We start from the raw sequence: 17,588 nt of genomic DNA on the forward strand, positions 1-17,588 counted from the left end.
GATAGATCTCAATCAATTTAGAATGTTTATCTTGCCAAGATTAAGGATGCACTTGTGATGCAGCTTCAGGAGGTCCTAATGACATGTAACCACGGTGGTCAAGGTACAGCTTGATTTTATAAATTTTTTTTTTTTTTTGAGACGGAGTCTCACTCTGTTGCCTAGGCTGGAGTGCAGTGGCACGATCTTGGCTCACTGCAAGCTCCGCCTCCTGGGTTTACACCATTCTCCTGCCTTCGCCTCCTGAGTAGCTGGGACTACAGGAGCCCGCCACCACACCTGGCTAATTTTTTGTATTTTTAGTGGAGACAGGGTTTCACCATGTTAGCCAGGATGGTCTCGATCTCCTGACCTCATGATCCACCTGCCTTGGTTTCCCAAAGTGGTGGGATTACAGGCATGAGCCACTGCGCCTGGCCAATTTTATATATTTTTGGGAGACGTGAAATGTTGGTCAATACATGTAAGTTGTATGTTGTTTCAGTCTGAAAAGACAGGACAACTCAAAGTGGGGTGGGGTTAGGGGTGGCGGTGGGTCTTCCAGGTCATAGGTAGATAAAAGACAAATGGTTGCATTTTTCTGAGTCTTCAATCAACCTTTCACTGAATATACAATTCACATGTGAGAGGGGTTTAAAGGAATAGTTATTTATGCCCTAGTCTGGCTCGTGAATCTGCATTTTTACATGAACAGTGGGGCCTAGGAAGCAATCAGATATGTATTTGTCTCAGTTGAGCAGAGGGATGACTTTGAGTTCTGTTTTTTGTCCCTTACCTGTGAAGATAAGCCATCAATTTACATTGCCAGGGTGAAAATCAGCAGAACTGTTTTAGCGTAAAGATCATGAGGTCCATGAGGAATTTTCTTGTGGGCAAATTGTGAGGGAGGTTTGTATCTTTTTTATCTTTGTAGCTATCTTATTTAGGAATAAAATGGGACGCAGGTTTGCTTGATACAGTTTCCAGCTTGACTTTTCCCTTTGGCTTGGTGAGATTTGTTTTCCTTTCACACTTTGCTTTATATCAAGGAGGTTCAACCATGTTGATTTCTTTTTAAACGGAATAGCCCTGGATTTAGAATAGCATTAACTAAACCAGCAAACTGTCTGACATAGCTGCACAAATATACAATGACATTTATACCTACATCAACAAATTAAGCCTGATTTAATTTTATTGATCTATGGTTGGGCACCCTGCGTTTCCAACATAATTTTTGTATTTTTGACCGTATAAATCAACAAATGCCTGTAACTTATTTCGTGGCCAAACTTTCACTTTCAGATGGTTTAATTTCAATTTCAGGTAGTTTAATTTGACTTTCAGTCTCCACGTTGGGATTGGATCCTGGCCTAAGTAACAATGAAGGGTGGAGCATAAGGGAATTAATGGCTTCCTCCTCAAGGGAGTGACGGTTTCCTCAGGCCAAAGCAGATACAGTTGTTTACAAGAAACACTCCTTGTCAGATTTATGTGTTGTTGATAGCATTTACAGAGGATTTGGAGGTTTGGAGTACTTCAACTTCTATGTCCCCATTTTTCCTTGTAGAGCTTTCCCTTATCAGTTGCCTAAAGTTTACAAATCAGACCAGCAATGCACAGATTCAAACTCTTAAATTTGTTTCAAAGAAATCTTAGCTTTTGAGTCAGTATTTTTTTCTTGTTCTAAGGTGAAATTTAGGGAACAAACTTCTCGTGGTTTAAGTTAGCTGGTCCTGTCTGAAGTTGTCATCTCACCCCCAAAGTCCTAAAACTTTTTACATCCTTTAAACTCTTTAAATTGTTGGGTGGCAGCAGTTACCAGTTTCCTTCAGTTACAGCTTCATTTTCAGTGGCCTTCCAGCCTAAGATAATTTGTTGAGCGGTTTCACCACTGCATAACACAGACTACTATGTTCTGCTTTTGTAATTTGAACTTAGAATTAATGATCTTCTACCCCATCTTGGCTCTATCCAATTCTTAATAACCATATTTGCAAGATAATGTATGGGCTGCAACTCTCTGGTAGATTAGTTAGGGTTCCTTGGTTGCAAGCAAAAGAAACAAATTTTTAAAAAGTTAAGCAAAAAGGGAATTTTATGAAATAGTTTGAAGGAGCTGCCACAATTGAGAGAAAGAAGGAAAAACTATGTAGAAAGGAATCAAGCAGCTCTGGGCATCTCAATAGCAAATATGGCTCAGCCGTTGAAACAAAGAAGTTCATATCGTTTGAGATGATACAGTTGTTTCCTTAGTGGGTGAATGTGTTTTAACTTCAGGAAGGTTCAGAGTTATGTATAGAAATAAAGAAATAGGATCCTCTCCCGGGATTGATGGTACAAATTTGATTTTTAGTTGTATGTAATATTAAAGATAATTTAGTATATTCAAGTGAAGATAAGCCTTGAGATTCCAAATTTTAAAATGTATAATTGAGTGATTGGATTAAACTTGTAGTTTTAAATTGAAGTCTTTCTAAGTGCAGTGGTTTGAATGTTCCCTCCAAAACTCATGCTGAAACTTAATCCCCAATGGAACAGTATTACGAGGTGAGGCTTTTAAGAGGTGATTGGGTCATGAGGGCAGAAAGATGGATTAATGCATTAATCGATTAATGGGTTATCACTGGAATGGGTTAGTTATCACAGTGGGTCTATTATAAAAGTCAGTTTGGCATGCTCTTTTCCTTTCCATGTGATGCCCTCTACCATGTTATGACACAAGAAGGTCCTTACCAGAAGCCAACTGAATGCCAGCACCATACCCTTGGAATTCCCAGAATCCAGAATTGTAAGAAATAAATTAATTTTCTTTAAAAAACAACCCAGTCTCAAGTATTCTGGTATAACAACAAAAAACAGACTAATGACACTAAATTTTAAAATAATATGGTAACATTTAGAAGATCTTAAGATTAGCCACATTTATGACTTAAATTTATTTTATTTATGAGAGCTCTGTTTATACTTGGGAAGGTCTTATTTATTTACTATACTATTGAGGTACTTTTAAAAAAAAGCAATGTATTGAACTTTTAAATACAATATGTACTGTTTAAGAGTGTTTAGGTTTGTAATTGGGACCAAGCATTCATTAAAAGCTCACTTAAAATTGATTAAACTTCTGTGCTATATTTGTAAGTAGAATGATGAGATTTATAAGTTGAATTTAAGGAAGACTCCAGATGGAAATGTAAATCTATTAGAAGGTAGGAAGAACACCTGAAATGGTAAATATATGGGTAAATATAAAATATTATATATTTTTCTTCTAATTTTTTAAGAGTCATGTGATTGATTAAAAAACTATAACAATACTGTAATCTGGGGTTTATTACATTTGTAGATATAATGTATATGATAACCAGCACAAAAAATGAGAGGTAAGTGAAAGTATATTGTTGCAAGGTTTTTAGATTTCTTGTGAAGTTTTCTAATACTACCTCTAACTAGACTAAAATTAGATAACAATGCATATTATAGTTCTTAGAATAACCATTAAAAGCAATATAAAGAGAAATCACTAAAAAGCAACTGAAATAATTGAAATGGAATTCTAAACAATATTAGATTTACCACCCCCATGTCCAAAAAAGTAGCAGGAAAGTATAAACAAATAAACAAATCAGATGGGGTAAATAGAAAACAAATAACAAATTGATAAGTTTAGCCATATATGTAATTACATTAAATATAAATGGATTAAACACTCAAAAGGCTGAGATTGTCAAATTAGAGATCACACAAAATACCCAACTATATGCCATCTATAAGAAACACTTTAAATATAAAGCATTTTAAAATATAAAATTTCTTGAAAAATACAACATACCAAAATGGACACAAGGTGAAATAAAATCTTAATATTTATTTATTTATTTATTTGAGTTGGAGCCTTGCTTTGTCATCCAGGCTGGAGTGCAGTGGTGCGATCTCAGCTCACTGCAACTTCTGCCTCCTGGGTTCAAGTGATACCCCTGCCTCAGTCTCCTGAGTAGCTGGGATTATAGGTGCCTGCCACCACATCCTGCTAATATCATGTGTATATATACATACACACACACACACACACACGTATATAAAATTTTTTTTTGTGTGTATATATGTATATATATATATATATACACACAAAATTAGCAGGGCGTGGTGGCAGGCACCTATTACATGTGTATATGTACACACACACACACACAATTTTTTTTTTTTTTTTCGATTTAGACGGAGTTTCACCACATTGTCCAGGCTGGTCTCAAACTCGTGACCTCAAGTGATCCACCTGCACTGGCTTCCCAAAGTTCTGAGATATGTATGGGGGAGGGGTCTAATCTCCTTCTTCTCCTTCTTTGACAGAGTTACAGCTTTTGCTGGGAAACCTGAAAAGCCCGGGTATCTAAAACTAAATCTTCCTAAGTGAAGGAGAAATACGATCCTTTCCAGATAAGCAAATGTCGAGGGGGTTTGTTACCACCAGAGCTGCCTTACAAGAGATCTTGAGAGGATCAGTAAATACAGAAAGGAAAGGCCACTACCAGCTAAAACAAAAACACACTTAAATATACAGAGCAGTGACACTATACAGCATCCACACAAACAAGCAAGCACGATAATCAGCCGACAGCACAATGAAAGGATCAAATCCACACATATCAATACTAACTGATATGGTTTGACTGTGTCCCCACCCAAATCTCATCTTGAATTGTAGCTCCCATAATCCCCATGTGTTATGGGAGAGACCTGGTGGCAGGTACGTCAATCATGGGGGTGAGTTTTTCTTTTGCTGTTCTCAATAGTGAACAACTCTCATGTTTTTATAAAGGGCAAATCCCCTGCACACGCTCTCTTGCCTGCCACCGTGTAAGATGTGCCTTTGTTCCTCCTTCCCATTCCACCATGATTGTGAGGCCTCCTCAAACATGTGAAACTGTGAGTCCATTAAACCTCTTTTTCTTTATGAATTACCCACTCTCAGGTATACCTTTATTAGCAGTGTGAGAACAGACTAATACAAGTAAATTGGTACCAGTAGTGGGGGGCAGGGGAGTGCTGTTATAAGGATACCTGAAAATGTGGAAGTGACTTTGGAACTGGGTAACAGGCAGAGGCTGGGGCAGTTTGGAGGGCTCAGGAAAAGATAGGGAAATGTGGGAAAGTTTGGAACTTCCTAGAGACTTGTTGAATGGCCTTGACCAAAATGCTGATAGTGATATGGACAATAAAGTCCAGACTTAGGTGGTCTCAGATGGAGATGAGGAACTTGTTGTGTAACTGGAGCAAAGGTGACCGTTATTATGCTTTAGCCAAGAGATTGGCAGCATTTTGCCGCTGCCCTAGAGATCTATGGAACTTTGACCCTGAGAGAGATGATTTAGAGTATCTGGAGGAAGAAATTTCTAAATGGCAAAGTGTTCATGAGGAAGCAGAGCAGAAAAGTTTGAAAAATTTGCTGCCTGATGATACAGTAGAAAGAAAAACCTATTTTCTGGGGAGAAATTCAAGCCCACTGCAGAAATTTGCATAAGTAATGAGAAGCTGAATGTTAATCATCAAGACAGTAGGAAAAATATCTCCAGGGCATGTCAGAGACCTTCTTGGCAGTCCCTCTCATCACAGGCCCTGATGCCTAGAGGAAAAAATAGTTTCATGGGCTGGGCCCAGGGAACCCCTGCTGTGTGCAGCCTGGGGACTTGGGATGTCCTGCATCGCAGCCTCCAGCTGTGGTTAAAAGGGGACAAGGTACAACATGATCCATGACTTCAGAGGGTGCAAGCCCTAAGTCTTGGCAGCTTCCATGTGGTGTTGAGCCTGTGGGTGCACAGAAGTCAACAATTGAGGTTTGGGAACCTTTGCCTATATTTCAGAGGATGTGTGGAATGTCCAGGCAGAAGTTTGCTGCAGGGACGGATCCCTCATGGAGAACCTCTGCTAGGGCAGTGTGGAAGGGAAATGTGGGGTCAGAGCCTCCACACAGAGTCCCCACTGGGGCACTGCCCAGAGGAGCTATGAGACTACCATCCTCCAGACCCCAGAATGGTAGATCCACCAACAGCTTGCACCGTGTGCCTGGAAAAGCCACGGGCACTCAACACTAGCCCATGAAAGCAGCCAGGATAGGGGGCTGTACCCTGCAATACCACAGGAGTGGAACTACCCAAGGCCTTGGGAACTCACCTCTTGCATCAGTGTGACCTGGAGTCAAAAGAGATAATTTTGGAGCTTTAAGATTTGACTGCCCTGCTGGATTTTGGACTTGCATGGGGCCTGTAGCCCCTTTGTTTTGGCCAATTTCTTCCATTTGGAATGGATTTATTTACCCAATGCCTGTAACCCCCATTGTATCTAGGAAGTAACTAACTTGCTTTTGATTTTGCAGGCTCATAGGCAGAAGGGACTTGCCTTGTCTCAGATGAGACTTTGAACTTGGATTTTTGGGTTAATGCTGGAATGGGCTAAGACCGTGGGGGGCTGTTGGAAAGGCATGATTGGTTTTGAAATGTGAGGACTTGAGATTTGGGAGGGGCCAGGGATGGATTGATATGGTTTGGCTCTGTGTCCCCACCCAAATCTTGTCTTCAGTTGTAGCTCCCATATTCCCCATGTGTCATGAGAAGGACCCAGTGGGAGGTAATTAAATCATGGGGGTAGGTTTTTCTTGTGCTGTTCTCATGATAGTGAATAAATCTCATGAGACCTGATGATATTATAAAGGAGAGTTCCCCTGCACCCACTCTTTCCTGCTGCCATGAAAGATGTACCTTTGCTCCTCCTTCACCTTCCACTATGATCGTGAGGCCTCCCCAGCCATGTGGAATGGTGAGTCATTAAACCTCTTTTTCTTTATAAATTACCCAGTCTCTGGTATGTCTTTATTAGTAGTCTAAGAACAGACTCTTAGATTAACCTTGAATGTAACTGGGCTAAATGCCCCACTTAAAAGGCACAGAGAGGCAAGCTGAATAAAAAAAGCAAGACCCAATGGTATGCTGTCTTCAGAGACCCATCTCATACGTAATGACACCTGTAGGCTCAAGATAAAGGGATGGAGGAAAATCTACCAAGCAAATGGAAAACTGAAAAAAACAATCCTGATTTCAGACAAGACAGAGTTTAAACCAACAAAGATTAAAAAACAAAACAAAACAAAATACAAAGAAGGGCATTACATAATGGGAAAGGGTTAAATTCAACAAGAAGACCTAACTATCCTAAATATATATGTACCCAACACAGGAGCACCAAGATTCATAAAGCAAGTTCTTAGAGACCTAGAAAGAGACATAGACTTCAACACAATAATAGTGGGAGATTTAAACACTCCACTGACAGTATTAGATATTATTAGATCATCCAGGCAGAAAATTAACCAAGATATTCAGGACCTGAACTCAACATTCAACCAAATGGATCTGACAGACCTCTACAGAACTCTTCACCCCAAAGCAACAGGATATATATTTTTCTCCTCGGCATATGGCACATACTCTAAAATCGATCATATAGTTGGACATACAACAAATCTCAGCACATACAAAAGAACCAAAATCATACCAAACAGTCTCGGACCACAGTGCAATAAAAGTAGAAGTCAAGACTAAGAAAATCACTCAAAACCATGCAATTACATGGAAATTAAACAACATGCTCCTGAATGACTTTTGGATAAATAATACAATTAAGGCAGAAATCAAGAAGTTCTTTGAAACTAACGAGAACAAAGATACAACATACCAGAATCTCTGGGAAACAGCTAAGGCAATGTTAAGAAGGAAGTTTATAGCACCACATGTCCGCATCAAAAAGTTGGAAAGATCTCAAATTAACAACCTAACATCGCAACTGAAAGAATTAGAGAAGGAAGAGCAAATCAATTCCAAAGGCAGTAGAAGATAAGAAATAACCAAAACCAGAGCTAAACTGAAGGAAATCAATACACCAATAACCATTCAAGAGATCAACAAATCTAGGAGTTTGTTTTTTGAAAAAGTTGATAGGCTGCAAGCTATAAAGAAGAAAGAGAAAAGATCCAAATAAACGCAATTAAAAATGACAAAGGGAATGTCACCACTGACCCCACAGAAATAAAAATAACCATCAGAAACTACTATGAACACCTCTGTGCACACAAACTACAAAACCTAGACTGAACCAGGAAGAAATTGATTCCCTATGAGACCAATAATGAACTCCAAAATTGAATCTGCAATAAATAGCCTACCAACCAAAAAAAGCCCAGGACCAGATGGATATACAGCCAGATTCTATCAGATGTGTGATGCCATTCCTACTGAAACTATTCCAAAAAACTAAGGAGGAGGGACTCCTCCCCAACTCATTCTATGAGGCTAGGTTCATTCTGATACCAAAACCTGGCAGAGACACAACAAAAAAAGAACTTCAGGCCAATATCCTTGATGAACATTGATGCAAAAATCCTCAACAATATACTTGTAAACTAAATCCACGAGCAAATATAAAAGCTAATCCACCATGGTCAAGTAGGCTTCATTCCCAAGATGCAAGATTCATTCAACATACACAAATCAATAAATGTGATTCATCACATAAACGGAACTAAAGACCAAAACTGTATGACTGTCTCAATAGATACAGAAAAGACTTTTGATAAAATTCAATACCTTTTCATTTTAAAAACTCTCAATAAACTAGGTGTTGAAGGAACATACCTCAAAATGAGAGCTATCTATGAAAACCCACAGCCAGCATCATAATGGGTGGGCAAAACCTAGAAGCACTCCCCTTTAAAACCAGTACAAGACAAAGATGCCCTCTCTCACCACTCCTATTAAATATAGTATTAGAATTCCTAGCCAGAGCAATCAGGCAAGAAAAGAAATAAGGGGCATCCAAATAGGAAGACAGGAAGTCAAACTATCCCTATTTGTAGATGACATGATTCCATAGCTAGGAAACTCCATAGTCTTGGTCCAAAAGCTCCTTAATCTGATAAACAATTTCAGTAAAGCTTCAGGATACAAAATCATTGTTCAAAAATCACTAGCATTTCTATACACCAACAACAGCCGAGAGCCAAATCAGGAAGGCAATCCTATTCACAATGGCCTCAAAAAGAATGAAATACCTGGGAATACAGCCAACTAGGGAGACAAAAGAACTCTACAAAGAGAACTATAAAACACTGCTCAAAAAAATCAGAGAAGACAGAAACAAATGGAAAAACATCCCATGCTAATGGATAGCAAGAATAAACATCAAAATGGCCAGACTGCCTAAGATAGTCTGCAGATTCAGTGCTATTCCTATCAAAATACCAATGACATTCTTCACAGAACCTGAAAATATTTTAAAATTCATATGGAACAAAAAAAGAGCCCGGATAGCCAAGGCAATCCTAAGGAAAAAGAACAAAGCTGTAGGCATCATGCTACCTGACTTCAAACTATACTACAGGGCTACAGTAACCAAAACAGCATAGTACTGATACAAAAACAAGCACATAGAGCGATGAAACAGCATAGAGAGCCCAGAAATAAGTTGCACACCTATTACTGTCTGATCTTTGACAAAGCTGACAAAAACAAGCAATGGTGATAAGACTCCCTATTTAATTAATGAAGCTGGGATAACTGGCTAGCCATATGTGGAAGACTGAAGCTGAACCCCTTACACCTTATACCATATGCAAGAATCAACTCAAGATGGATTAAAGACCTAAATGTAAAACCCAAAACTATAAAAACCCTGGAAGACAACCTAGGTGGTATCATTCTAGACATAGGAATGGAGAAAAATTTCATGACGAAGACACCAAGAGCAGTTGCAACAAAGGTAAAAATAGAACAATGAGCTCTAATTTAACTAAAGAGCTTTTGACAGCAAAAAAAAAAAAAAAAACCCAGAGTAAACAGCCTATAGAATGGGAGAAAATATTTGCAAACTACGCATCTGACAAAGGCCTAATACCAAGCATCTATAAGGAACTAAAACAAATTTACAAGTGAAAAGCAAACAACCTCATTAAAAATTGGGCGAAGGACATGAACAGACACTTTTCAAAGGAAGACATACATGCAGCCAACATACATGTGAGAAAAAGCTCAATGTCACTGTTTGTTAGAGAAATACAAATCAAAACTACAATGAGGTACCTTGTCACACTAGCCAGAATGGCGATTACTAAGTAAAAAAAATACAGATGCTGGCAAGGTTGCAGAGAAAAGGGAACACTTATACATTGTTGGTGGGAGTATAAATTAGTTCAACCATTGTGGAAAGAAATGTGGTGATTCATCAAAGAGCCAAAAGCAGAACTACCATTTGACTTGGCAATTCCATTACTGGGTATATACCCAGAGGAATATAAATCATTCTACCATAAAGACACATACATACACGTGAATATTCATTGCAGCACTATTCACAAAAGCATGGAATCAATCTAAATGCCCATCAATGACAAATTGGATAGAGAAAATGTGGCACATACACACCGTGGAATACTATGCAGCCTGTAAAATAATGAGATCATGTCTTTTGCAGGAACATGGATGGAGCTCGAGGCTTAGCTAAATGATACGAACTCATAAGCACAAAGCAGGAAACAACAGATATGGAGATATGGTCTATTTGAGGGTAGAGGATGGGAGGAGGGAGAAGGGTAGAAAAGTTAACTATTGGGTACTGGGCTTCATACCTGGGTGATGAAATAATCTGTATAACAAACCCCTGTGACATGAGTTCACCTGTGTAACAAACCTTCACATGTATACGTGAACCTAAAATAAATGTCATTTTTTTAAAGAAACAAAATTGTTTGTGCCTCAAAGGACACCATCAAGAAAGTGAAAAGAAAACCCATTGAAAGGGAGAAAATATTTCATATATATATACATATCATATCAAATATATAAAATACCTGATAAGGGATTTTTATTTAGACTATGTAAAGAACTGTTACAAGGGCCAGGCGCAGTGGCTCACACCTGTAATCCCAGCATTTTGGGAGGTCGAGGCGGATGAATCACTTGAGGTCAGGAGTTTGAGACCAGCCTGGCCAACATGGTGAAACCCCGTCTCTACTAAAAACACAAAAATTACCCAGGCATGGTGGTGCACTCCTGTAATCCCAGCTACTCAGGAGGCAGAGACTGGAGAATCTCTTGAACCCAGGAGGTGGAGGCTGGAGAATCGCTTGAATGCAGGTGGTGGAGATTGCAATATGCTGAGATTATGCCACTGCACTCCAGCCTGGGTCACAGAGCAAGACTCCATCTTAAAGAAAAAGAAAGAAAGAAAGAAAAAGAACTGTTTTAAGACAACAGTAAAGACAACCCAATTAAAAAATGGGCAAACAGTTTCAATAAACATTTCTCCAAAGAATACATAGAGATGGTCAATAGGCAAATAAAAAGATGCTTAACATCATTAGTTATTGGGGAATACATATCAAAACTACAATGAGATACTTCTTTGCACCCAGTAAGATGGCTAAAACAAAAAACACAGACAATATCAAGTGCTGACAAAGATTGAAGAAATTTGAGCTCTCATACATTGTAAAATGGTGCAGCTGCTTTGGAAAAGTTTGTCAGTTTCTCAAAATGTTAAACTTAGTGTCAGCATGTGACCTAGGAATTCTATACCTTGATATATGCCTAAGAAAATTGAGAATGTACATTTATCAAAAAACTTGTATGCTGATCTTCATAACAGCATATTCATAATAGTAAAAAAGTGGAAACCACCCAAATATCAACTGATGGATGAATAAATGAAATGTGGTATTCTGTAACGGAATATTCAGGAATAAAAAGGAATGAAGTACTTATATATAGATCAGAATTGAAAAATTGTACAGTATAAAAGAAGCCAGTCACAAAAGGCTGCATATTCTATAATTCCACTTATGTGAAGTGCCCAGAATAGGCAAATCTATAGGTTAGTGGTTGTCAATGCTTGGGTGGAAGGGAGAATTTAGGAGTGACTAGTAATGGGTACAAAGTTTTTTTTTTTGGTGATGACAGTTTACTGAAATTAGATAATGTTGATGGTTGCACAATGCTGAATATACTAAAAACCATTGAATTATATTTTAAAAAGATGAGTTTTATGGTAAGGGAATTATATCACCAAGTTTGTTACTTAAAATACTTTAAAAGGATGCAATTTATAGTAAGGGAATTATATCTCAATAAATCTGTTAATTAAAAAAGGAGAAACATAATGATTAATACTCCCGCACTTGTAATTCTAACATGCCATGGTGGAGGTCTTATTACAGATTTGTTCCTTTGTATGCTTTCTATGAAAAATTACATTTCTTTCCATGACTTTCCTACAGAGGAGATAGAAAAATTAATATAATTCACCACATTAACAGGAAAATGTTTAAAAAATTATATGATTATCTGTATAGAAAAAGCATTTGACAACACCTAATACCCATTCTTGAAAACAACTCTCAGCAAACTAGGAGTGTACAGGAACTTCTGTAACGAAATAAAGTGCATTTATGAAAAAAGCCCAACAATGAACATTATACAGTAAGAGTTTGAATGCTTTCCCTCCATTATTTATTTTCTATTGTGACCATAGCAAGTTGCCACAGATTTGGTCTTTTTTTTTGTTTACATTTTTATTTTTATTATACTTTAAGTTCTAGGGTACATGTGTACAATGTGCAGGTTTGTTACATATGTATACATGTGCCATGTTGGTGTGCTGCACCCATTAACTCGTCATTTACATTAGGTATATCTCCTAATGCTATCCCTCCCCCGCCCCCACCCCACAACAGGCCCCAGTGTGTGATGTTCCCCACCCTGTGTCCAAGTGTTAATTCTCATTGTTCAGTTCCCACCTATGAGTGAGAACATGCAGTGTTTGGTTTTCTGTCCTTGCGATAGTTTGCTGAGAATGATAGTTTCCAGCTTCATCCATGTCCCTACAAAGGACACGAACTCATCCTTTTTTATGGCTGCATAGTATTCCATGGTGTATCTGTGCCACATTTTCTTAATCCAGTCGATTATTGATGGACATTTGGGTTGGTTCCAAGTCTGTGCTATTGTGAGTAGTGCTGCAATAAACATACGTATGCATGTGTCTTTATAGCAGCATGATTTATAATCCTTTGGGTATATACCCAGTAATGGGATGGCTGGATCAAATGGTATTTTTAGTTCTAGATCATTGAGGAATTGCCACACTGTCTTCCACAGTGGTTGAAGTAGTTTACAGTCCCACCAATAGTGCAGAAGTGTTCCTATTTTTCCACATCCTCTCCAGCACCTGTTGTTTCCTGACTTTTTAATGATCGCCATTCTAACTCGTGTGAGATGGTATCTCATTGTGATTTTGATTTGCATTTCTCTGATGACCAGTGATGATGAGCATTTTTTCATGTGTCTATTGGCTGCATAAATGTCTTCTTTTGAGAAATGTCTGTTCATATCCTTTGCCCACTTTTTGATGGGGTTGTTCGATTTTTTCCTTTTTTTCTTTCTTTCTTTCTTTTTTTTTTTTTTTTTGAGATGGAGTCTTGCTCTGTCTCCCAGGCTGGAGTGCAGTGGCTGGATCTCAGCTCACTGCAAGTTCTGCCTCCCGGGTTTACGCCATTCTGCCTCAGCCTCCCGAGTAGCTGGGACTACAGGTGCCCACCACCTCGCCCTGCTAGTTTTTTGTATTTTTTAGTAGAGACGGGGTTTCACCGTGTTAGCCAGGATGGTCTCGATCTCCTGACCTCGTGATCTGCCGGTCTCGGCCTCCCAAGGTGCTGGGATTACAGGCTTGAGCCACTGCGCCCAGCCTCGATTTTTTCTTGTAAATTTGTTTAAGTTCTTTGTGGATTCTGGATATTAGCCCTTTGTCAGATGAGTAGATTGCAAAAATGTTCTCCCATTCTGTAGATTGCCTGTTCACTCTGATGGTAGTTTCTTTTGCTGTGCAGAAGCTCTTTAGTTTAATTAGATCCCATTTCTCAATTTTGGCTTTTGTTGCTATTGCATTTATTGTTTTAGACATGAAGTCCTTGCTCATGTCTGTCCTGAATGGTATTGCCTAGGTTTTCTTCTAGGGTTTTTATGTTTTTAGGTCTAACATTTAAGTCTTTAATCCATCTTGAATTAATTTTTGTATAAAGTGTAAGGAAGGGATCCAGCTTTCTATATATGGCCAGCCAGTTTTCCCAGCACCATTTATTAGATAGGGAATCCTTTCCCCATTTCTTGTTTTTGTCAGATTTGTGAAAGATTGGATGGCTGTAGATGTGTGGTATTATTTATGAGGGCTCTGTTCTGTTCCATTTGTCTATATCTGTGTTTTGGTACCAGTATCATGCTGTTTTGGTTACTGTAGCCTTGTAGTATAGTTTGAAGTCAGGTAGCGTGATGCCTCCAGCTTTGTTCTTTTGGCTTAGAATTGTCTTGGCAATACAGGCTCTTTTTTGGTTCTATATGAACTTTAAAGTAGTTTTTTCGAATTCTGTGAAGAAAGTCATTGGTAGCTTGATGGGGATGGCATTGAATCTATAAATAACCTTGGGCAGTATGGCCATTTTCACGATATTGATTATTCCTATCCATGAGCATGGAATGTTCTTCCATTTGTTTGTGTCCTCTTTTATTTCGTTGAGCAGTGGTTTGTAATTCTCCTTGAAGAGGTCCTTGACATCCCTTGTAAGTTGGATTCCTAGGTATTTTCTTCTCTGTGAAGGAATTGTGAATGGGAGTTCACTCATGATTTGGCTCTCTGTTTGTTTATTATTGGTGTATAGGAATGCTTGTGATTTTTACACATTGATTTTGTATCCTGAGACTTTGCTGAAGTTGCTTATGAGCTTAAGGAGATTTTGGGCTGAGATGATGGGGTTTTCTAAATATACAATCATGTCATCTGCAAACAGGGACAGTTTGACTTCCTCTTTTCCTAAATTAATACCCTTTATTTCTTTCTCCTGCCTGATTGCCCTGGCCAGAACTTCCAATACTATGTTGAATAGGAGTGGTGAGAGAGGGCATCCCTGTCTTGTGCCAGTTTTCAAAGGGAATGCTTCCAGTTTTTGCCCATTCAGCATGATGTTGGCTGTGGGTTTGTCATAAATAGCTCTTATTATTTTGAGATACGTTCCATCAATACCTGATTTGCTGAGAGTGTTTAGCATAAAGGGCTGTTGAATTTTGTTGAAGGTCTTTTCTGCATCTATTGAGATGATCATGTGGTTTTTGTCTTTGGTTCTGTTCATAGGATGGATTATGTTTATTGATTTGTGTATGTTGAACCAGCCTTGCATCCCAGGGATGAAGCCCATTTGATCATGGTGGATAAGCTTTTTGATGTGCTGCTGGATTCGATTTGCCAATATTTTATTGAGGATTTTTGCATCAATGTCCATCAGGAATATTGGTCTAAATTTCTCTTTTTTTGTTGTGTCTCTGCCGGGTTTTGGTACATGGATGATGCTGGCCTCATAAAATGAGTTAGGGAGGAGTCCCTCTTTTTCTGTTGATTGGAATAGTGTCAGAAGGAATAGTATCAGCTCCTCTTTTTACCTCTGGTAGAATTCGGCTGTAAATCTGTCTGATCCTGGACTTTTTTTGGTTGATAGGCTCTTAATTATTGCCTCAATTTCAGAGCCTGTTATTAGTCTATTCAGGGATTCAGCTTCTTCCTGGTTTAGTCTTGGGAGGGTGTATGTGTCCAAAAATGTATCCATTTCTTCTAGATTTTCTAGTTTATTTGCATAGAGGTGTTTATAGTATTCTCTGATGTTAGTTTGAATCTCTGTGGGATTGGTGGTGATATCCCCTTTATTATTTTTTATTGCGTCTAATTGATTCTTCTCTCTTTTCTTCTTTATTAGTCTTGCTAGCGGCCTATGTATTTTTTTTATCTTTTCAGAAAACCAGCTCCTGGATTCATTGATTTTTTGAAGGGTTTTTTGTGTCTTTATCTTCTTCAGTTCTGCTCTGATCTTAGTTGTTTCTTGCCTTCTGCTAGCTTTTGAGTGTGTTTGCTCTTGCTTCTCTAGTTTTTTAAATTGTGATGTTAGGGTATTAATTTTTAGATCTTTCCTGCTTTCTCTTGTGAGCATTTAGTGCTATAAATTTCCCTCTACACACTGCTTTAAATGTGTCCCAGAGATTCTGGTTTGTTGTATCTTTGTTCTCATTGGTTTCAAAGAACACCTTTATTTCTGCCTTCATTTTGTTATATACCCAGTAGTCATTCAGGAGCAGATTGTTCATTTTCCATGTAGTTGAGCAGTTTTGAGTGAGTTTCTTAATCCTGAGTTCCAGTTTGATTGCACTGTGGTCTGAGAGACAGTTTGTTATAATTTCTGTTCTTTTACATTTGCTGAGGAGTGCTTTACTTCCTACTGTGTAGTCAGTTTTGGAATAAGTGCAATGTGGTGCTGAGAAGAATGTATATTGTATTTATTTGGGTTGGAGAGTTCTGTAGATGTCTATTAGGTCCACTTGGTGCAGAGCTGACTTCAATTCCTGGATATCTTTGTTAGCTTTCTCTCTCGTGGATCTGTCTAATGTTGACAGTGGGGTGTTAAAGTCTCCCATTATTATTGTGTGGGAGTCTAAGTCTCTTTGTAGGTCTGTAAGGACTTGCTTTATGAATCTGGGTGCTCCTGTATTGGGTGCATATATATTTAGGAGTTAGCTCTTCTTGCTGCATTGATCCCTTTACCATTATGTAATGGCCTTCTTTGTGTCTTCTGATCTTTGCTGGTTTAAAGTCTGTTTTATCAGAGACTAGGATTGCAACCCCTGCTTTTATTTATTTTGTTTTTTTTTTCCATTTGCTTGGTAGATCTTCCTCCACTGCTTTATTTTGAGCCTATGTGTGTCTCTGCACGTGAGATGGGTCTCCTGAATACAGCACACTGATGGGTCTTGACTCTTTATCCAATTTGCCAGTCTGTGTCTTTTTAATTGGGGCATTTAGTCCATTTACATTTAAGATTAATATTGTTATGTGTGAATTTGATCCTGTCATTATGATGTTAGCTGGTTATTTTGCTCATTAGTTGATGCAGTTTCTAACTAGCAACGATGGTCTTTACAATTTGGCATGTTTTTGCAGTGGCAGGTACCGGTTTTTCCTTTCCATGTTTAGTGCTTCCTTTGGGAGCTCTTGTAAGGCAGGCCTGGTGGTGACAAAATCTATAAGCATTTGCTTGTCTGTAAAGGATTTTATTTCTCCTTCACTGATGAAACTTAGTTTGGCTGGATATGAAATTCTGGGTTGAAAATTCTTTTCTTTAAGAATGTTGAATTTTGGCCACCACTCTCTTCTGGTTTGTAGTGTTTCTGCCGAGAGATCTGCTGTTAGTCTGATGGGCTTCCCTTTGTGGGTAACCCGACCTTTCTCTCTGGCTGCCCTTAACATTTTTTCCTTCATTTCAACTTTGATGAATCTGACAATTATGTGTCTTGGAGTTTCTCTTCCTGAGGAGTATCTTTGTGGCATTCTCTGTATTTCCTGAATTTGAATGTTGGCCTGCCTTGCTTGGTTAGGGAAGTTCTCCTGGAAAATATCCTGAAGAGTGTTTTCCAATTTGGTTCCATTCTCCTTGTCACTTTTAAGTACACCAATCAGATGTAGATTTGGTCTTTTCA

Source organism: Trachypithecus francoisi, unplaced genomic scaffold, assembly GCF_009764315.1.
Source record: "Trachypithecus francoisi isolate TF-2019V2 unplaced genomic scaffold, Tfra_2.0 Lachesis_group0, whole genome shotgun sequence".
Lineage (NCBI taxonomy): Eukaryota > Metazoa > Chordata > Mammalia > Primates > Cercopithecidae > Trachypithecus > Trachypithecus francoisi.